Source organism: Mustela lutreola, chromosome 3 (assembly GCF_030435805.1).
Source record: "Mustela lutreola isolate mMusLut2 chromosome 3, mMusLut2.pri, whole genome shotgun sequence".
NCBI classification, from domain to species: Eukaryota; Metazoa; Chordata; class Mammalia; order Carnivora; family Mustelidae; genus Mustela; species Mustela lutreola.
In genome coordinates, this window is record NC_081292.1 from 121,626,993 (window position 1) to 121,649,871 (window position 22,879).

General features: G+C 35.2%; 1 protein-coding gene across 1 annotated transcript in view; it reads right to left on the reverse strand.

Annotated features, from left to right (window-relative positions):
- Window positions 1–22,879, reverse strand: part of LRP1B (LDL receptor related protein 1B) — a 2,000,743-nt gene that overhangs the window by 835,814 nt on the left and 1,142,050 nt on the right. The window lies entirely within an intron of this gene.

A 22,879-nucleotide genomic window follows, 5' to 3' on the forward strand; every position in this document is an offset into this window, starting at 1 on the left:
GGAAGCAAACAAAAGCAGAAATAGACCCATAAATAGAGAGAGAGAACAAACTGATGGTTGCCAAAGGGGAGGGAGGTAGGTGATGGGCAAAATGGGTGAGGGGCAGTGAGAGATACAAGATTCCAGTTATGGAATGAATAAGTTACAGAGATGAAAGGTACAAATAGGGAATACAGTCAATGACAATGTAATGGAGTTGTATGTTGACAGATGATAGCTCTACTTGTGGTGGACATAGGGTAATATATAGAGTTGCCCAATCACTATGTTGTACACCTGAAATTAATGTAACACTGTGCATTAACTATACTCCAATAAAAGAAAATGAAACAAACAAGCAAAGAACTAACCAATCCAGGGCCATACGTCCTCTGTCTGATCTGCCACCTAGGAGGCAATATTCCTTTGCTTTAAAGTCATACCCAGGCCAGATTCCAGGCAACTATAACCCCTGTCATATAAAATCCAATGTAATTATTCAACTATCCAAATCTAAAGTATTCATCCTACTCTGTTTTACCTTTCTTCCAGAATGCCACAAAAGACTCTTAGTTAATGCTTTCCCTCACTCCTGTGTTTGAACTCCTGACCACCACTCCGTTGTGTTTCTTTTTTTTTTTTTTTTTTTTTTTTTTTAATTTTTTATTTTTTATAAACATATATTTTTATCCCCAGGGGTACAGGTCTGTGAATCACCAGGTTTACACACTTCACAGCACTCACCAAATCACATACCCTCCCCAATGTCCATAATCCCACCCCCTTCTCCCAAACCCCCTCCCCCCGGCAACCCTCAGTTTGTTTTGTGAGATTAAGAGTCACTTATGGTTTGTCTCCCTCCCAATCCCATCTTGTTTCATTTATTCTTCTTCTACCCACTTAAGCCTCCATGTTGCATCACCACTTCCTCATATCAGGGAGATCATATGATAGTTGTCTTTCTCTGCTTGACTTATTTCGCTAAGCATGATACGCTCTAGTTCCATCCATGTTGTTGCAAATGGCAAGATTTCATTTCTTTTGATGGCTGCATAGTATTCCATTGTGTATATATACCACATCTTCTTGATCCATTCATCTGTTGATGGACATCTAGGTTCTTTCCATAGTTTGGCTATTGTGGACATTGCTGCTATAAACATTCGGGTGCATGTGCCCCTTTGGATCACTACATTTGTATCTTTAGGGTAAATACCCAATAGTGCAATTGCTGGGTCATAGGGCAGTTCTATTTTCAACATTTTGAGGAACCTCCATGCTGTTTTCCAGAGTGGCTGCACCAGCTTGCATTCCCACCAACAGTGTAGGAGGGTTCCCCTTTCTCCGCATCCTCGCCAGCATCTGTCATTTCCTGACTTGTTGATTTTAGCCATTCTGACTGGTGTGAGGTGATATCTCATTGTGGTTTTGATTTGTATTTCCCTGATGCCGAGTGATATGGAGCACTTTTTCATGTGTCTGTTCGCCATCTGGATGTCTTCTTTGCAGAAATGTCTGTTCATGTCCTCTGCCCATTTCTTGATTGGATTATTTGTTCTTTGGGTGTTGAGTTTGCTAAGTTCTTTATAGATTCTGGACACTAGTCCTTTATCTGATATGTCATTTGCAAATATCTTCTCCCATTCTGTCAGTTGTCTTTTGATTTTGTTAACTGTTTCCTTTGCTGTGCAAAAGCTTTTGATCTTGATGAAATCCCAGTAGTTCATTTTTTCCCTTGCTTCCCTTGCCTTTTGCGTTGTTCCTAGGAAGATGTTGCTGCGGCAGAGGTCGAAGAGGTTGCTGCCCGTGTTTTCCTCAAGGATTTTGATGGATTCCTTTCGTACATTGAGGTCCTTCATCCATTTTGAGTCTATTTTTGTGTGTGGTGTAAGGGAATGGTCCAATTTCATTTTTCTGCATGTGGCTGTCCAATTTTCCCAGCACCATTTATTGAAAAGGCTGTCTTTTTTCCATTGGACATTCTTTCCTGCTTTGTCGAAGATTAGTTGACCATAGATTTGAGGGTCTATTTCTGGGCTCTCTATTCTGTTCCATTGATCTATGAGTCTGTTTTTGTGCCAGTACCATGCTGTCTTGATGATGACAGCTTTGTAATAGAGCCTGAAGTCCGGAATTGTGATGCCACCAACGTTGGCTTTCTTTTTCAATATCCCTTTGGCTATTCGAGGTCTTTTCTGGTTCCATATAAATTTTAGCATTATTTGTTCCATTTCTTTGAAAAAGATGGATGGTACTTTGATAGGAATTGCATTAAATGTGTAGATTGCTTTAGGTAGCATAGACATTTTCACAATATTTATTCTTCCAATCCAGGAGCACGGAACATTTTTCCATTTCTTTGTGTCTTCCTCAATTTCTTTCATGAGTACTTTATAGTTTTCTGAGTATAGATTCTGTGTCTCTACAAAATACTAGCCAATAGGATTCAACAGTACATTAAAAGGATTATTCACCACGACCAAGTGGGATTTATTCCAGGGCTGCAAGGTTGGTTCAACATCCGCAAATCAGTCAATGTGATACAACACATCAATAAAAGAAAGAACAAGAACCATATGATACTCTCAATAGATGCTGAAAAAGCATTTGACAAAGTACAACATCCCTTCCTGATCAAAACTCTTCAAAGTGTAGGGATAGAGGGCACATACCTCAATATCATCAAAGCCATCTATGAAAAACCCACCGCAAATATCATTCTCAATGGAGAAAAACTGAAAGCTTTTCCGCTAAGGTCAGGAACACGGCAGGGATGTCCATTATCACCACTGCTATTCAACATCGTACTAGAGGTCCTAGCCTCAGCAATCAGACAACAAAAGGAAATTAAAGGCATCCAAATCGGCAAAGAAGAAGTCAAATTATCACTCTTCGCAGATGATATGATACTATATGTGGAAAACCCAAAAGACTCCACTCCAAAACTGCTAGAACTTATACAGGAATTCAGTAAAGTGTCAGGATATAAAATCAATGCACAGAAATCAGTTGCATTTCTCTACACCAACAGCAAGACAGAAGAAAGAGATATTAAGGAGTCAATCCCATTTACAATTGCATCCAAAACCATAAGATACCTAGGAATAAACCTAATCCGTTGTGTTTCTTATGTGACCTTGTCTGTTGCGCTGTGCTTTCTATCTATCAGACCAGTGAGTATCATCAACTTTGTTTTCCTGAGCCTCTCCTCTATCTCCTATTGTGGCTGCACCTGACTAACCATCTCATGAAAGAATATAAAATATGCATCCTCATTGTGAATGGCGGGAGAGAAAGTAATTTCCATTAATGCCCTTTTACCAACCAATTCTGCCTCCTCACCAAAAGAGAACAGAACAAAAATTGCTTTAACTTCTGAGCACAAAATAATACAGCTATTCTTGAATATTCCTTTTATTCCCATGAAATAAGTTATAATGTACAAAAATAAAACATTTTGGAACTTATTGCATTAACACTAAATTACTCAATCTCTTTCATAGTAGATGAAAAGGCAACTCCATTAGAAGTTGCTTGAGCAATTTAATTTCATAGAAAGTGACTTTTTTATTAGTTATGTTTTCTAATATGCTTCATAGTTTTGTATTTGGTCATTTAAACATTCAAATAGTTGTACCACTTCAATTGATAATTTTCATAGAACTTACAAGAAAACGTTTTTCTTAGGCATCATGCTTTAGGGAAAGATACTGATCATTAAATTCCAAGTAAAGCCAGGGGCCTTCAGGCTTCATTATACTTATAATTACCAAGATTAAAAAAAAAAAAAAGTGTGACATCCCCCTGGAACTTACCTTATCATCCTAACTTATACCAAAATATACTAGTTTCAGACCCACATTAATACCCAAAGGAAAAACAGTATAGACAAAATACATGTGGGACTAATAGGTAAAAAAGAAAAAGGAAGTACTTAAAATTTCACCTTCCAAAAATCCTTCTATAAATATCTAAGTAAACACACATGTTAATAACCCTCACTGGCCCACAGGTAGTCTTACACAACCAAAGCAGTGAGTCAGGAAAATTGTAATAATAAAACTAGGCAGGAACCTAATTATAAAGTCAGTATTTTAGAGTTAAAAGGAAGCTAAAGAATCATATAGTTCAATATCTACATTGTATAAATAATGAGACAAAGCCCCAGAAAAGTAAACTGATTCACAAAGACCCCATTTAGTTAATAGTCAATACAACTACTTTATGTTAAAGTTCAATCCCCAGAATTGTTAAAGGAAAAATTGCAAATCGAAGCAAGAGTCAAAGAAAGTTAATATCAGCAATGATTTGTTAGGGAAAAAAAAAATAAAAAGTAAGACGTATAAAGGGAGTGGAGATAGAGTAAGGTCACTGATGGAAAGGATGCTTTACCAAATTCCCAGTAAAAATAATTATTCTCAATAAAATGTAACTTTATTTTTCTTACCAAAATATATTTGATGGTTCACAATGTAAAGAATCAACAAACGCATATATCAAGGGAAGTCAAATATTAAAAGTAAAAACTGAGGTGCTTTTATGGGGTACATAAGACTGAGATGTAAGTTTTAAATTCATTATAGAAAAGCTGGTAGAATTTGATTAAGTTCTTTAGTTAATAGTATTGCTTGGGAATTACTTTTCTGGTTTTGGTAACTGGTATTGTTACATAAGGTGTTACTACCAGGGGAAAGTGTGAGGAATATATAGAAGCTGTACTATATGGCAATTTTCTGCTAAATGAAATAAAAGTAGTTCATTAATTACTCTTTAAATTATTTTTATAATGTAACAAAATGAAAAAAATGAGCGGTTTTAGAAATGCATTAGTGTTGATATACAGCAGATGCCAAGAGCCAGATGTAGCATAATCTGTAGAAAAAGTAAGATAGCTAAAATTGATATTAATGCTGTTTTGTGACAATTTTCGTATAGCAAACTAAGTGAATCCTTACAATTCCACAACAAAACCATAAAGGAAATTTGTGCAGAATAATTTACATACATAAGCATATAGTGAGAAACCATTCAAGGTAGGTTTGCAACTTTGCAAAAAATAATAATAATAATAAAGTTGTTCAGGAAAATGAGATGTTGATGTAGAAAGCCCAAGAAAATATGGTAAGATGAAGATGTCTCATGTGTATTCATTAAAAATAATAATTAATTTTTCCATTAAAAATGTTGCCAAAGGGGTGCCTGGGTGGCTCAGTGGGTTAAAGCCTCTGCCTTCGGCTCAGGTCATGATCCCAGGGTCCTGGGATCGAGCCCCGCATCGGGCTCCTTGCTCCGCAGGGCGTCTGCTTACTCCTCTCTCTCTCTGTCTGCCTCTCTGCCTGCTTGAGATCTCTGTCTGTCAAATAAATAAATAAAAAATCTTAAAAAACAAAAAATGTTGCCAAAGTTCAAATGAATCATGAAAATATGTACAATTTTATAAGATTCCTAAAGAATCATCAGGGTAGTTAATTATATGACCAATTTTAGTAAATACCTGAATAACTTCAGATAATAGTGATAAAAAAAAGATCAATCTTTTAGTTCCTTATTTTAGAACAAAAAAAGAATCATACTTCAATCATTCTTAGTTCTGTTTAATCATTTCGTTACTATTTTAAAAGTAATGACAGTCAAAGTAAAAAACCTATTCAGTGAATGGTTTTTTGAATAGCTACCATACATCCAGGCATTGTTCTAGACCCTAAGGATCTGTCAATGAGTGAAACTAAACCCTCTGACGTCTTGAAGCTTAAATTCTTGTGTCAAGACAACACACTAGCAAAAGACATATAGAATAAGTACTAAGAAGAAGAAGTAACCATAGAAAAGGGATAAAGGAATCCCTTTGGGCCACAAGAATGTACAGATACAAGGTTCTAGATGCCAGGAAGGGCTAATTGAGGAGGTAGTCTATAAACAGAGACGTCTCATGGGTAAAGGAGAGATTCATGGGCACATCTAGTGAATCAGCGTTCCAAACATAAGAAACCACATGTATAAACACCCTGAGGTGGGACCACACCCAGATGTTCAAGAGATGACAAATATTAAAAAGAAATCACAGGGATATTATGAGTTATGTAGCAGAAAAACAAATGAACAGTATAGTTTTTCCTCTGAATTTAAAAGTCCTTATGCGGAAGATTCTTGAGGTGGTTCTGTGTAAAAACCTCAAGAACAACAAAGATGAATGAGTCTTCAGTATGACTTGCGCTTATTTCCAGTGCCTTATTTGTGAGTATTGGGAGAAGCAGTCGCCAATGGACCTTGGGTCCCTGAACTTTCCTGCTGAGGGTGCTGAACTTTAAGGGTTATCTGTCTTCTGATACTGAACAATTTCTAAAGCTGGTCACACAGGTAACTAAATCAAGGAAAACACGTGGTGATAATTGTGTAATTGTTTACTCCACAAGGAGGTACTTGCTGTTTGGCACAAAGTTGGCTCTCTGCTCTAAAGGTACTGATATCCAGGCCATGAGACTCTCAGTTGTGACACAATTCCCTGTGTGTTAAGCATCTGTGTAGGCCCATGACATCGCCCTGTGAAACCAGGGACAGGGACCAGTGTCACCAGGCTTACACTTATGCTATTTGTTGCTCTGGGAGTGATTAACTATCTGAAGCCTTATATTCTCATCTTCTACTTTTGACATTTATGCAACAGTACCAGGGTGACTCCCTGCCATCATCCATGACCATGTCACTGGCACTACTCAACACTGGCACTACTGACATTTGGGACATAGTTCTTTTTCATGAGAAACTCTCCTGTGCATTGCACAATGTTTAGCACACCAGCCTCTCTCTCTCTAGTGGTGACAACCAATAATGATTCCAGAATTAACCTGATGTCCTGTGGAATACAAAATTACCCTGACTCTATAAGACTGAAATTCTGCCTTTATTTTTATTTTTTAAAAAAGATTTTATTTATTTATTTATTTATTTATTTACTGTAGAGAAAGAAAGTACAAGGTGGCAGGGGATGGAGGGAGGTAGTGGGAGAGGCACACTCTCCACCCAGCAGGGAGCCAGACACAGGCCAATCCCAGGACCCCGTGTTCATGACCCAAGCAGGAGGCAGATGCTTAAACTAGCTGAGGTACCCGGGTTCCCAAAGTTCTACCTTTAAGGTAAGTGATATTCCTCAATTTTTTTAGTCTATTTTAATTTCTCTAAATATAAATTTTCTTCTTATCACATAAAGAGTTCTTTGTAATTTTTTTGGAAACATTGAGTAAGAATACTTAATTAGGTATCTATACCTGCTAGAGTATACCTATAATACTAGTTTGTAATAAATATAAGCTACCATACTTTTCAAATATGCAGTCTCAGAGAGGATCAGATTTTATTGAAATTCCATATATTGAAAATACTTTAAAATGAGAAATGTTAAGTGTTTCATACTAATCATTGTGTCAAATATTTGGAAGTGTTTGTCTCAGAATTATGTATGTTTCATGTGTATCTCTAGATATATTTTTTTTATCTCTAAAAAGGGTATTTTTTTAACCTAAAATAATAGTAAGCTAAATTTTGCAATTTTAAATTCCCCTTTTGGGGACAAGTTATGCATACCTCAATGGCTAAAACAAGGTAACTGTTTCTGATTTGAAATGTGTACATTCTTCTTTGATATACAGTAAAGATTTATAAAAACCCATTGTATCAACAGAGATAAAAGTGCTAATTCTGGTGCCAGGAACACACTGCTGTCCTTGGGAGGGAGATGTGCAGAAACCAAAGAAGAAAACAGATGTGTATTAACATATTTCATATAATTATCAGACCGTCTCCACACATTATATATGCTAATGTCACTATAATATATTCATGCAAGTTATCTAAATATTGCACATTACACTAGATGACAGCTAATTTGTTGTTTTATATCGGAAAAACTCAGAGCCAAAACGTGTATTTTGATGAGAACTTTGGTTCTTTTCAATTGCATTAGAATAGTGAGGAAAAATAAAAGTTAAGAGAAAAGGGTTGGTAGGTGTTTAAGGAGGTTTCAGATAGTCATCAATCCTCTTCCTTCCTTTTTTCTTTCTTTCTTTCTTTCTTTCTTTCTTTCTTTCTTTCTTTCTTTCTTTTTCTTTCTTTTATTTTTTTTAATTTAAGACAGAGAGCAGCAGAGGGAGAAGGAGAAGCAGACTACCTGCTGAGTATGTGGGACTCTATCCCAAGGATCCCGAGATCACCACCCAAGCAGAAGACAGACACCCAACCCACTGAGCCACCCACATGCCCCTGCCCCTGGAAATAGTAGACATTTAAAGATCTGTCAGTGAAACACATTCAAAACAGTTTTTAAAATGATACTTTTCATGTCAAATGTAACATTTAAAGTTTTATTTATTTCTTTGAGAGAGAAAAAGAGAGAAAGTTGGGATGGAAGGAAGAACAGAGACAGAGGGACTGAGCATAGAGCCTAACACAGGGCTCAATCCTACAAATCTGAGATCATAACCTGAGCTAAAACCAAGAGTTGGATACTTAACCAACTGACTCACACAGGTGCCCCTATGACATTAACTTTTTAAACAATAAAATTGTTTTGCCAAAAAAGGGAAGAAATGAATGCATTTTATATTGTACATATTCTAAAAGAACAGTTACATGTGAGTAAAATGCTTCATATGGCCCTCCTTAAAAATATCACTAGAAGCAGTTTATTAATCTTTCTTAAAAACTGATATTCTAAAATAAAATCATCCTGCCTACAAAAAATATTTTCATCTCTGTTTACTTTTCATTTTGTTTTAGAGTTTGTTCATTAAGTATATAGCTCTGCCTTATGCATTTTAACTGCTACTTAGTATCATTCATACCAAAAATGCATCATACATCTTTTGATGGACATTTATGCTATTTCCAGTTTTCTTTGTTATCACAAATAATATTACAAATTTAAACATGTGTACACATCAGTTGGATATGTAACCAATTATAGAATTGTTGGGCTGAATATTATATATAATTTAATTTTCATAGAGATAAACAAATAATGCTTCAAAACCTTGTAACAATGTAAATTTTCCACAATAGTGTGGAAAATATATTATTTTCTTATCTAACCAAATTACCTATTGCCAATTTTTAAAAAAAATTTATCTGATGAAGGTGGAAAAGCCCTATTTTATTTTGTTAATTTATATTTTCATGAAAGGCATAATGTTGAATATCTATCTATGTGCCTAATTTGGCAATTTGTATTCTATTGTGAATTACCTTGATAAACATTCTTTAATTTTTTTCTGACGTTGTCTTTAGTCTGTAAAATAATCATTCTTTTCTGTTATATATGTTGTTAAGACTTTTGCCTAGTTTATTTTCTCTGCTTATAATACCCCCGACATTAAGAAAAATGTATATCTATACTATAAAAAATTTCCTAAATTTTAAATTTTTTGTTTTCTTTAAGCTTTATTTTTGTATGCTTTTGAGGTAGAACTCTAACTTTATCTTTTTTTTTTCACACTTAAATGAATAGACACATCCCAATATATTCTTTATGTGTGCTTTTTAGGGGTATAATTAGTGCCGGGGGGATGGATTGAACTGAACCCACTTCTTTTAATTCACTTAATTATTAAATTGCTTTAAAGACTGCCTTAAGCCCTTTTTAAAAAATTCTCTTTTAGTCTTTTATTAAGGCCATAGAGTTCCCATTTCACTTCTCATATCTGAAGTTTATACTTTTGATGTTTTAGGCTATAGTTTCTTGCTTCCTGGTCAATATGGTCCAATCTGTACTCTAGCTAGAAAATTCTCATTATTTCTGATGACTCATGGTATACTTTTTTCAATTTCTCAATGTTGCTATCAATTTAATTTGTTAATATTTTTCAGTTATTTTTATTAATATAGAGGGCAAAGTCCAGCTTTATTGTTTGCTTGATCTTATATATAGTCCTTTGATCCATTTGTAACCTGACAGATGCATTAAACTAGAATGCAGATTCTTTGAGAACAACAATCTTATAATTTTAGATGAACACCTTGCCTACTATCTGGCAGATCCTTTGTAACATGTAATTGTAATTGTAACACGTTAATATTAATGTAATATGTTAATTGTGACATAAAAACAATGTTTTATATAGATAAATAAATGGAAATTTTAACAATAAATAAGGATCAGATTTTCAGATAGGCTTTAATCAGATCATCCTGTACCATCTCTTTAATAACAGATTTTTTTCCTGATAGCATAAAGCACTGGGCTATTTTTCTTCATGCAAACTCCCATCACTGCATTTATTTATTTGTTTGTTTGTTTGTTTGTTAAAAAAATGCAAAATGAGCTCATTGAAAGTAGAAAACACAAATCTTTTTGCATCAAGTGAATTTTTTTTAATGTGTAAACTGTGGATGTTTAAAAAATATCACAAGAGATTCAATGTACTCAATATTTTTAAGAATTGTTTCTAATGCTAAGGGAAAGGGAGACAAAGCAGTTTTTTAAAAATCTCAACTTTTCAAATTCCCATTTGCATTACGAATTATAGACATGTAGCATTTAGGATGCAGAAAGCTGGAGAAGAATATAGAAACACATAACAATAAGAGAAAGTCCATAATCTACAAGATCATAACTTTTCTTGAGTTCAAATGAAAGCTGAGATCCCAAAGCAACAAAATGAAAAATGAGCAACACTAGTCTTGGGGAAGAGTAAGAAACTCTTCTGCCACTGATCCAAAGCAAAGGAACACTGATGCTGAGGGAACAGGAGAAGCAAAGCTGTTCATCCTCAGGGGAAGACAAAATAAAGCTTCTGAACTGATAATCTTGGACTCATATAAAAATGAACAACAACAACAAAACAAAACAGAAAACCAAGAAACAAAAAACAGATAAACTCCCTATATAACATGGAAGACACTGGCTTCCAAGGAAGAAGAGGCACAGAAAGACCCACCTCAAAACCCTAGTCACGTAAGACCTAAGACCAATACTGAACCAAGAAAATGGAGAGCCACTCTTCCACCCAGTAGAAGAGTCTTACTTAGTAACATAGGACAATAATCTTACTGAAGGAAGTGTAAGAGTGCAGAGAGAGATCTCTCAGTCAGGCAGCTGTGAATGGAATATTGAAAGCTGAGGAATGAGCAAATACACAAAGTCTCCACATCAAGAACCAGGTGGTATCAGCCCATCACTGGAGGAATCTGAAAGCTTTGGTTTACCAGAGGTAACTATAATAATAAGAAAATCCAATGCCAATCTAATCACTGAATAGACACTAATAACTGACAGAAGAGATATGCTTAGTCTCCAGGCATAAATTTTACTAATATGAATTTCTAAGATTTTTTTTAATTCACTGTTTAATATTTAATAAATGATTATGAGATATACCAGGCAATCTTATTACCAACCAATGAGATTACCAGGCAATCTACTTTTAGAAGTGAAAACACAGGTCTACACAAGGTGTTGTACACAAGTGTTTATAACAGCTTCTGTCATAACTGACTAAACTTGAAACAACCCAAAGGAATATCAACTGGTAAAAGAATAAAAAACTTGTGGAACATCCATACAGTATAACATAACCCAACATAAAAAAGAATGAATAGATACATTCAACAACGTGGCAGAATCTTAAAAGCATTATCTAAGTGAAGTAATCCAAACACAAAAGCTATTCACTATGCGGTTAAACTTTCCTGACATTTCAGAAAAGGTAAAACTATGGAAAGAAAAATCAGACCAGAGTAGAAATTAGACTAGCAGCTGTTAGGAACATAAAGGAACTTTCCGGGGAGATGGAAATATTCTAATTTGATTGTGGTATTGATTGTTCATCTGGATACATTGAACTATTTCTTTTTAAAAAAAGTGAATTCACTATATGTAAATTGTGCTACAATAAGTCTGATTTTTAAAAATAAAATTATACAAATAGCTAGAGATTATCAACTACAGGTATTCAGAATAAAATTTGTAGCCATTTTTAGATAGAACAAAAGAATACTAGTTAAAACAGCCAGGATGGTCAGAAAGAAAGAAATAAAGAAATCTCTTATTTAATGATTTTTGTTTATATGATACCAAATAACTAAGATGATTGACATTTAATCCAGTATTTTTTTATTCTAAGTATAGTTAAATATACTTAGCAAAGCTTAATATCAAATCAATCTGTGATAGAGAGCGTGTAGAATGTATATACTCATGGCGAGGTGAGCAGTTTCCTTCTGCTAGAGCCCACTCCCCATAACCCAACTTGTTCAATTCATAATTCATGACCCAAAGGTAACATATTTTTCTTGGGGCATAAGGTAAAACAGTATAGGCAATGGGAATTAATTAATAGCAATAGTTCTATGACTTGTAATGCATAGTGAATAAGTAATTTTTTTTTTCATTTTTCTTGAGAGCCAATGCTAGCCTGTGACTGGAAATAATTTTTATTTTGTGTTTCTGGAGAATCTGGACAGAAAATTAACTCAGATGATGTAACTCACTGACCAGAAATATAACATTTTAGGAAATATGCCACATCTATTATTCCTTCCACTTACAAATATAAATGAGAGGTAAAAGTGACATCTGAGTTATTATAATCAGAGGAAAGGATGAGAAGATGAAGAGGTACTCTTTCACCTCATGACTAGGGATGGCACTGTCATTGAACCTCTTGAGAGCTTTAGTGCATGGTTTTATTATTATTTTTAAACTTTTTTTTTTAATTTGAAAAGACTCTATTCTAATCCTTGCAAAATTCTATTTAAAGTGTTTAAAATAAAAATTAAGAATCTAGGCGATATTAAAATTAGATAATAAAAAAGGAACTAGGAGCATAAAGGTGAGTGAAAATACTATTTGTTACCACCTGTATGTTTAAATGAATTTTCAAAATAGTCTTACAGCTGTTTTTCTTTCCAGGTGTCATTTGGACCACTGCCTAATGACTATTACAACATCGGCAATTTGGTTGCAGAATTAGGAGCAACAGTAATTCACTGTGACATTTGTAATGGGATGTTAAAATTAAAGCTCAGATTATGAGCCAAAATGATGAAAAAAAAAATCAAAATGAGTGTGAGAATAAAAAGTTCTCATATTTTACAATGAACTAGATCAGAATTGTTTCTACAACCCTTGGATGCCTCAATAGGATCATAGGGTAAAGGGAAGAGAATGTAAAGAAAAGAGAGCTTTGGAGACATTGCAGTTCTCTAAGCTTCTAGTTCCTGCCCTTCAATCTTCCAAGGAAATAGGAAAGAGACATTGGAGAAATGCTCTTCACCTCAACTCTAGTGATGGAGCTTCCATGAGACTTCTGAGAGATCTTTGAACTGAGCTCTCAACAGTTTGTTTTCCCAAATGCACATAACTAATGCCTAAAAATGTCTCACATCTGAAAAAGCTAAGATGAACTCTCATGGCAGTGTGATAGTGGCTGATTTGCACTAGAGCGGTACTCCCAGAATTTATTAGGGCAGAACGTTTGCTTTCAAAAGTGTGTAAACCACACAGGACAGAATTCTGGCATAGGAATGTCTTCAGTCAAGCACAGAGTTGCCCAGCTGGGTACAAGGACTCGAACAATAACAGGATGGGCATGAACTGGATATTCAAGGATGTGAAGTCACAAGCATAGATTTTCATTCACTCTGGCCAAGGGAAATGAAATTAGTGAGGTCCAACAGAAAACCCTCAAAAAGCTTACACATGCACACACGCAGACATAGAGACACACACATACCCAAATCCCTTGAGAGTAAATTTTAAAGATCCATCATGTTCAGAAAGAGGCCAGTTTTACAACGGTACTAGTTTAAACAAGACCTTTGCTATCTCCTTTTCACTCCTAACCACTCAAACCCCTCTCATCGGTTCCCGCCAATGCTGAGAAGTGAGTGAGCACCGGTAACTGACTAGCAATCTGGGAGGGATGGCACGGAAAATAAATGCAGGGCAGAGAAAGACGAGGAACCAAGTATGTCCTCCTTTTCTTTTTCAGGCTTCTAGCCAGAAGACAACACAAATGATAAGCAGGGAAGATTTGATGATATATTGAATTAGAATTGTGATATTCAGGCGCCTGGGTGGCTCAGTGGGTTAAGCCGCTGCCTTCGGCTCAGGTCATGATCTCAGGGTCCTGGGATCGAGTCCCGCGTCGGGCTCTCTGCTCGGCGGGGAGCCTGCTTCCCTCTCTCTCTCTCTGCCTGCCTCTCCATCTACTTGTGATTTCTCTCTGTCAAATAAATAAATAAAATCTTTAAAAAAAAAAAGAATTGTGATATTCATGTATATATATATTGGATGGATTAGACATTCTAATTATCACATTGATGCTGTGTTTATGATTTAAAGTGACTGAGAAGCCGCTCAGTTGCCTAGTTATGAGCAGAAAGGACTGGGATTTGATCAAGTTTTGCTGTCAAAACTTTCGTTAGTAAGAGAGTTTACAAAATAAATTTTCAAAACCAAATGGGAGACAAAAAATAAAGTTATGCTTTAAATAGGTCAGAGTCACATTTTTGTTGTATTTGTTACACATATGATGACTTACCACTCACCTAAAGTCCTCTCAAAATGGCTCGTTTCAAGGGAAGTTTGCTCATCTTGTGCTGTGGATATTATCAGGCCCTGCAATTTGAGCTAGCATTTCCTACTCTAGGACCCCCACAGTCATGTCAGCCAAGACTGTTTTTTAATCAGAAGTTTGTATTAACTTAACTAATAGTACAATTATAGCCAATGTTTACAATAGCAGTCCTGGGTTAATAAAGGATTCCCAAGTGATTTCTTAAGTCACAAATAAAAATCACATAATATATAAGAATAATTAAGCAACTGGGTAGAATGCATTTCTTTCATTTTAAATTATACTGAGAACTGGCAATTTATTTAAAATATGCAAAGAATTATACTGATCAGAATATCTATTAATATAATGGTTATATCTTTAATAATACTCTAATGGTACTTTAGAGATTACCAAGTATTTTCAATACTCTCTTTTGACCTTACCAGCAATTTGGCATTTACAAGATAATAGACTTTTTGCAGAAGCTTCTAGAGCTATTCTCAGCTAATGTGTATATCCACGTATTTGTAGTATATTGTATGCCTGGTGAGGAAACAAATAAGGGGAAAGATATTTTTTCTATGTTTCCCCTAATTCATTAACAACATCACCAATTCCATTTTTTTTTAAAGATTTTATTTATTTATTTGACAGACAGAGACCACAAGTAGGCAGAGAGGCAGAGAAAGAGGGGGAAGCGGGCTCCCTGCTGAGCAGAGAGCCCAATGCAGGGCTCGATCCCAGACCCTGAGATCATGGCCTGAGCCAAAGGCAGAGGCTTCACCCACTGAGCCACCCAGGCGCCCCATTTTTTTAATGACACTGTATTTTAGAATCCAGATTTCAAGCTTCTTCTATTCGTGTCAACTTTTCAAACAAAAAGACATATATGTTGGCTGTGAGGTTGTTTTTTTTTCCCCCCCAAATATCTCATATACTTCATGAGAAACATAACAATATGAGAAATATATATTTGCAAATTAAGAATGAAAGTGAACTCATATTTGATTCAAATCTCCAGAGAATTCTGGAAAAAACATCTTATTGATAGTGAGAGTCAGTACGTACAAACACACTATAACCTTACTACTCAGTAGAGCAATATCCATTAGATTCTCAAGAATTGCCAATGCTCACAAACCTCTTTTTAAAGTTTTAATTAGGAAATGTCTCATGACTGATAAATGTATTCATTATTTCTTTAATGGTTGGTCAACGTCTATATGTCTCAAAGTCTCAGAACTTTTCCTTTAAGAGGTAATGTCAGAAAAATGAGATTGATATGCACCTGTAATCTAATAGCAGAGAATAAAACTTTATTCTTAATTTTAAGATGTTTTGCAAGGCATACGCACTATTTAAAGTTCATGGGAACCTTCTAACATAATTCATTAGTGATATTGTAACATGTTTGTTTTATCACTGTAAAACTGGCTCTTTATGACTAGAAATTACAGATAATTAATAATGCTGACATTCGAGGCACCTGGGTGGCTCAGTGGGTTAAAGCCTCTGCCTTCGGCTCAGGTCATGATCCCAAGGTCCTGGGATCGAGCCCCACATCGGGCTCTCTGCTCAGCAGGGAGCCTGCTTCCTCCCCTCTCTCTCTCTCTGCTTGCCTCTCTGCCTACTTGTGATCTCTATCTGTCAAATAAAATAAGTAAAACCTTTAAAAAATAATGCTGACATTCATTGGCATCCCAGAACAAAGGGTAAGCTTTTCCCCTAAGGTCAGGAACAAGACAACGATGTACACTCTCACTACTTTGTTCAACATAGTACTGGAAGTTCTAGCCACAGCAATCACACAACAAAAAGAAATTAAAAGGCCCTCACAGGCATGTGGTGGTTCGGTCGATTAAGCAGGGTCCTGGCATCAAACCCATCAGGCTCCCTGCTCAGCAAGGAGCCTGCCTCTCCTTCTCCCTCTGTCTCCCACTCCCGGCTTATGCTCTCACTCTCACTTTCTCTCAAATAAATAGAAAGACAAAATCTTTTTAAAAAGAAGAAAGAAAGAAAGAAGGAAGGAAGGAAGGAAAAAGCATCCAAATCAGCAAGGAAGAAGTGAAACTTTCATTATTTGCAGATGACATGATATTATATGTAGAAAATCCTGCAGACCACCAAAACTCAACCAGAATTGATAAATGAATTCAGTAAGGTGGCAGTATACAAGATGAACATACAGAAACCCACTGCATTTCTGTACATTAATAATGAAGCAGCAAAAAGAGAAATCATGAAAACAATTCCATTTACAATCGCACCAAAAATGGTAAAATACCTAGGAATAAATTTAACTAAAGATGCAAAAGACCTGTACTCTGAAAACTATAAACACTGACGAAAGAAATTCAAGATGACACAAGTGAATGGGAAGATAGTCCATGCTCATGGACTGAAATAACAAATATTGTTAAAATGTCTATACTACCCAAAACAATCTAAGATTTAATGCAATCCCTATCAAAATACTAACATCATGTTAGAACAAATAATCCTAAAATTTGTATGGAACCACAAAAGACTCTAAGTAGACGAAGCATCCTTGAAAAAGAAAAACAAAACAGGAGGTATCACAATTCCAATCTTCAAGTTATATTACAAAACTGTAGTAAACAGAACAGTATGGCACTTGCATAAAAATAGACACATACAATACACTAGAAGGACTAGAAATAATATAATTAATCAAACATTTTATTTTTAGGGTTGAAGCAGCAGTGCTTCCCAACATTTACTTTTTTTTCAGAATTGGAAATTTTATCACCGTCAATTCTAGCTATCTCTTTAGAAATTGATAATTTAAAATTATTTATGGAGAACAAAAACACATTATATTTCTTAGTTAATGTGTATAACAAACTTTGATATCAGCATATATTAATTATATAGTCAATTAATTGTTGACAGAAGAAGGAATAATATTCAGGGAAAAAGTCTCTTTAACAAATGGTGCTGGGAAAGGTGGGCAGCTAAATGCAACAGACTGGACCACTTTCTTATACCATATACAAAAATAAACTCAAAATGGATGAAATACCTAAAATGTGAGACCTAAAATTAAAAAATCCTGGAATAGAGCACAGACAGTAATATCTCTGACATCGTCTGTAACATCTTTCTAGATAGGACTCCTGAGGCAAAGGAAAAAAAGCAAATAAAAACTCTTAATCTCACAAAACAAACTGAGGGTTGCCGGGGGGAGGGGGTTTGGGAGAAGGGGGTGGGATTATGGACATTGGGGAGGGTATGTGATTTGGTGTGTGCTGTGAAGTGTGTAAACCTGGTGATTCACAGACCTGTACCCCTGGGGATAAAAATATATGTTTATAAAAAATAAAAATTAAAAAAAAAAATTAAAACTTAAGAGAAAAGTAAAAAAAAAAAAAAAAACTATTGGGACTACATCAAAATAATAAATAAATAAATAAATAAAACTTCTGCACAGTGAAGAAAAAAATACAAAACTGAAAGGCAACCTACTGAATAGAAGAAGATATTTGCAAATGACATCTGGTAAGGAGTTAGTATCCAAAATATATACAGAACTTAACCTCAACACCCAAAACAAATAATCCCATTAAAAATGCACAGAAGACATGAACAGGCATTTCTGCAAAGAAGACATCCAGATGGCCAACAGACACATGAAAAGATGCTCAATATTACTCGTCATCAGGGAAATACAAATCAAAACCACAATGAGATATCACCTCACACCTATCAGAATGGCTAAAATCAAAAGCTCAAGAAAGAAGTGTTGACAAGGATATAGAGAATAAGGAACTCTTAGGTCCTGTTGATGGGAATGTAAACTGATGTGGCCAACTGTGGAAGACAGTATGGAAGTTTCTCAAAAAATTAAAAGTAGGACTACCATATGACCCAGTAATCATACTACTGGGTATTTACCCAAAGAATAAAAATAATAATAATAATAATTTGAAGGGATATATGCACCCCTATGTTTATTGCAGCATTATTTACAATAGCCAAATTATGAAACCAGTCTAAGTGGCCATTGATGGATCAATGTATAAAGAACATGCGGTAGATACACACACACATGCATACACACACACACACACACACACAATGGAATATTGCTCATATACGAAAAAGAATAAAATCTTACTATCAGTAATGACATGGATGGACCTAGAGGGTATAATGTTAAGTGAAATAAGCCAGTCAGAGAGACAAAGACCATATGATTTCACTCATATGAGGAATTTAAAAAACAAAATAAATGAACAACAACAACAAAAAAAAAAGAGGGAAAAAAAAAACACACACAAGAAAATAGACTCTTAACTATAGAGACCAAGCAGAGGGTGTCCAAAGAAGAGGCAGGTGGGAGTATGCATGAAATAGGGGAAGGGGATTAAGAGTTCACTTATCTTAATGAACACTGAGTAATATATGGAACTGCTAAATTGCTATATTGTATGCCTCAGACTAATACAACAGTGTATGTTAACTACATTGGAATAAAACTAAAAATAAATACACGCACAACAAACTGGATCTTTATGATATACTAGACATTCCTAGAGAATTATACAATGGGGAGCTCACTGATATCCAAAAACAAACCATAATCTCTAGAAAATGATAATATCACACGAAGATTGGTGTCCTTTGGGAATGGATCAAATCCTGTAATCTGTTTTAAGTAGCCACCCTAGGATCAGTTAGAGTAGAGGCCTGGAACTAGAGTTCTGAAGTGGATTCTAAGTTGGTAGTCATATCTGGGGGGGATCGGAGGGTGTGGGTGGGTGGTGGTAGTGGTGGTGATAGTGAGAGTTCAAAATATTACAATGATGAATACTAAATCATATCCCGGGCATACTATCATACATTTCAAACCAACCAACTGGAGGAACTGTTGGATTCTAAAATCAATGGAGGGAGAATGGAGATGCTGGGGATGGAACTGAGCTGAAGAATTGGGTTTGATCCTTCACATGCTGGACAAGCAGTAAGGCACTACCCTTTCACAGTATGATAACATACTATCTTCAAACATGTCATTTGGAGAATATGTTTTGCACAGAAAGACTCCTACCCCTTCCTCTTGGCTACACTTCTGTTCATAATATCAGAAAATAGATCCTGGGATGCATGAATGGCTCAGTCTATTAGGTGGCAGCTTTCAGCTCAGGTCATGATCCCAGGGTCCTGAGATCAGGTTCTCTGCTCAGTGGGAATCCTGCTTCTCCCTCTCCTTTTGCCTGCTGCTCCTTCTGCTCGAGCTCTCTCTCCCTCTCTCTCTCTCTTTGTGTCAAATAAATAAACAAAAATCTTTTAAAAAAATAGATCCTATGTTGTATCCTGTCCAAAGTTATTTATTGTTCTCCAATTTTATGGCTCTTGTAAATACCCTCAGGTAAAGGAGGAGTCTGAGGTGTGGAAACATGCACCCACTCCAGATGTCAACCAAATAGAACCCATCACACAAAAAATATACATAAGGTCAATATAAAAAGTGTTTAAGAGCACAGGTTTTCTATTAGTTCCTGTGGCTTTTGTAACAAATTATTACAAACTTGGTGGCCTCAAATCTCCAGTTTAATTATGGGAGCTATTGAAAGTACAGGCTTTCTGTTATAGCTGCAGGCATTAATAACTTTCAAACTGAGGGAAAATGCTTTGAGTGATTTTTTAAAATATTTTAAAGATATGGAACAATATGAAAGATTGTTTTAACATGTTTTCTATTTGGATATATGTATCCCAGTAGAGATAATTTATATAGTTTAGAAACAAGTACTGCATTAACAGAATGCATCCAATAATAAATTGAATAGCAAGTTATCATATTTACATTTTTCCCTTTCTGCTGAAAATTACAATTCATACTACAATGAAAAATGAATCTTGGACAAGACAAGAAGATAAAAGTGAATTTGATCTTATAAAGAGCATCTATCTTGTTCTCTTAGATAGTGTAACAATTACAACTGGGAAGAATGGGTACTTTAAATTCCCTCACCACTTAGTCTAATTTGCCTCCTGTTGAGAACACCTTTTACTTTTTACCACAGCATCCTACTTTATTTCTACTACAGCAGTTATCATTATCTTGTTCATATATGTGTTTATTATCTGCCTCTCACTATTTAGATACAAACTAAATATAAAACTTTATCCTGTTTACTGTAGCATTCCCATCATCTACAATAGCACCTTGACTAGTGAAGGCATTTGCAGATTTTATTTACTAACTGGATAAATAAATAAATCAAATAATTAATTAAAAGAAACAGTAAAAATTTTACAAAAATTATGGCAAAAATTCCAGAGAATAAAAAACTTACAGATTGGAAATGCTTTGTCTTTACAGAAGTCTATTTTAATTAAGTTGCTAATATGTCTTCATTTCCTAGACGTTTTCAGTACTTACTGAGATAGATGTAAGTATCTCAATGGGAAAATTTTCCTTTATCTTTTATTTAACTCCTGTTTTAGCCTACAAGATTCTACAGACCATAGGATATACCACCTTTAGGAAGTTTTCCATAAATTTCTCAGAGGAAAAAAAAGTCAAAGAATGAATAGAGGTGGGCCTTTTTAGAAATGCTGTTGGTGTTTTTCTCTCTTTATAGAAAGGATCTAAGCTTACATAAAAGATGTCCAAGATATTAATGTTTTATTTACAAACAGCAAAATCTTTATAGCCTTGTACTTCAAACTGTACAAATTTATCTAAGACTCAAAATTTCTACCAAGCTTACAAAATAATTTGTCAAGCCAGCATTACCTCCCAGTCTTCAGGGTGAAGGGTGGATATCCTAGCTAAATTAACCCGCTGAGCCACCCAGGCGCCCCTATCCTAGCTAAATTAGTGAACACACATAGAATTTCATTTTTTTTTTTACTGATTTCAAGAATGATAAGTTGTCATTTTCCAAATGCAACTTTTGTTTTGACATGTTAATCTTATAATGTCTATTGTTAATCTCCACCTTTCCTCCCGGTAAGAAAAAAAGATTAACAAAAAGATATGAAGCTGTCCTTGCATAGGAATATCAAAATGTTAAGTATATTTCAGGTGTGAAATCTACAAAATGTTCTCATAACCTTCATTCTGCCAAAGCAACACTGTACAGATGTGCCTGGCAGTCAAGTAGCTATTAGAACTGATCCCTGTTGCTGTGATGAAATGCAAAGACCAACCAATGTCACTGATAAGATATGGCTATCAAAGTTAGGATTATTAGCTGGAACATTCAGTCACAGCACAGGAACTGACACTTTTTGAAACGAAACCAAGAACCTTCCATGTTACATTTCAGTCCTTCGTGAAAATTTCTAGATCAAAATCAGAGCAATCCAAATGTACCTGCTTACAGAGAATGTGCAAGTCTATTGTCCTAAAATTGTCCATCTTCTAGCACCTGAAATCACATGACAGAGAAAAGTAGGCAGATGGCCACTGTCACTTCCAATTTAAGTTTCACTCTTAACTTAAATCTTAACTCTTGAAAATCGTAACTCTAATTAGCTCTAAAAAGTCATGGTGGTCTTAGATTGTCTTAAACAGTAAACTATAAACAACAACAACAAAATCAAGGATATTTTTCATTTTAACACTTCATTTGTCACATGTGGGAAGTGTACATTTTATCATTCAAGGTTTGATTTAAAATGAATCTGAATTGAATGAATAATCTCCTCATCCCACCAAGTCAGGAGAGACCGCCACTCATTACCACTCATGCTGTAATTAATTTCAGTCTGTATCTGCTTTTATTTTCTCTCCTTCCTCCCTGCTCCATTCTGCCCTCCACCACCAGATTGATTCTCCTAAAATATCTTTTCAGTCATGTTATTCTTTGGCTCAGAAGCATTTCCTGCCTCTTAGCTGGTCAGAATTTCCTCCAAGCCCATTCACTTCACATTCTGGGTCTTTCATTTCATGACCTCTCACTTTCCACTGCTCCTCTGACCCTATTCCCTATGACCAAAACATCCTGTAACGATCTACATAATGTCCCTTTCATCCTCTTTCTCTAGTACTTGATTTCTTTTTCTTTTTTCTATGGAATTCCTGGTGGCTGAAATATCCTCCCCCACTTTTCAACATTCTTCCTTTAAGATCTAGCCCAAATACCTTCTATACACAAAGTTTTCCAGGAACACTCACATAAACACCTCTCTTCCTCCCTGTGGTGATCCATTACATGGACATTCTCCAATAACCATGTATTTCTTTAGGTCTGATTTGAATTTAATTAAATTAAATGTTGCAAAGCATTTACATTTTTTGTTCATTTATATTCTCTCCAAAGGTAGATTATGAACTCTCTAAAGGCAGTAGCCACTTTCTAACATTCCTTTTC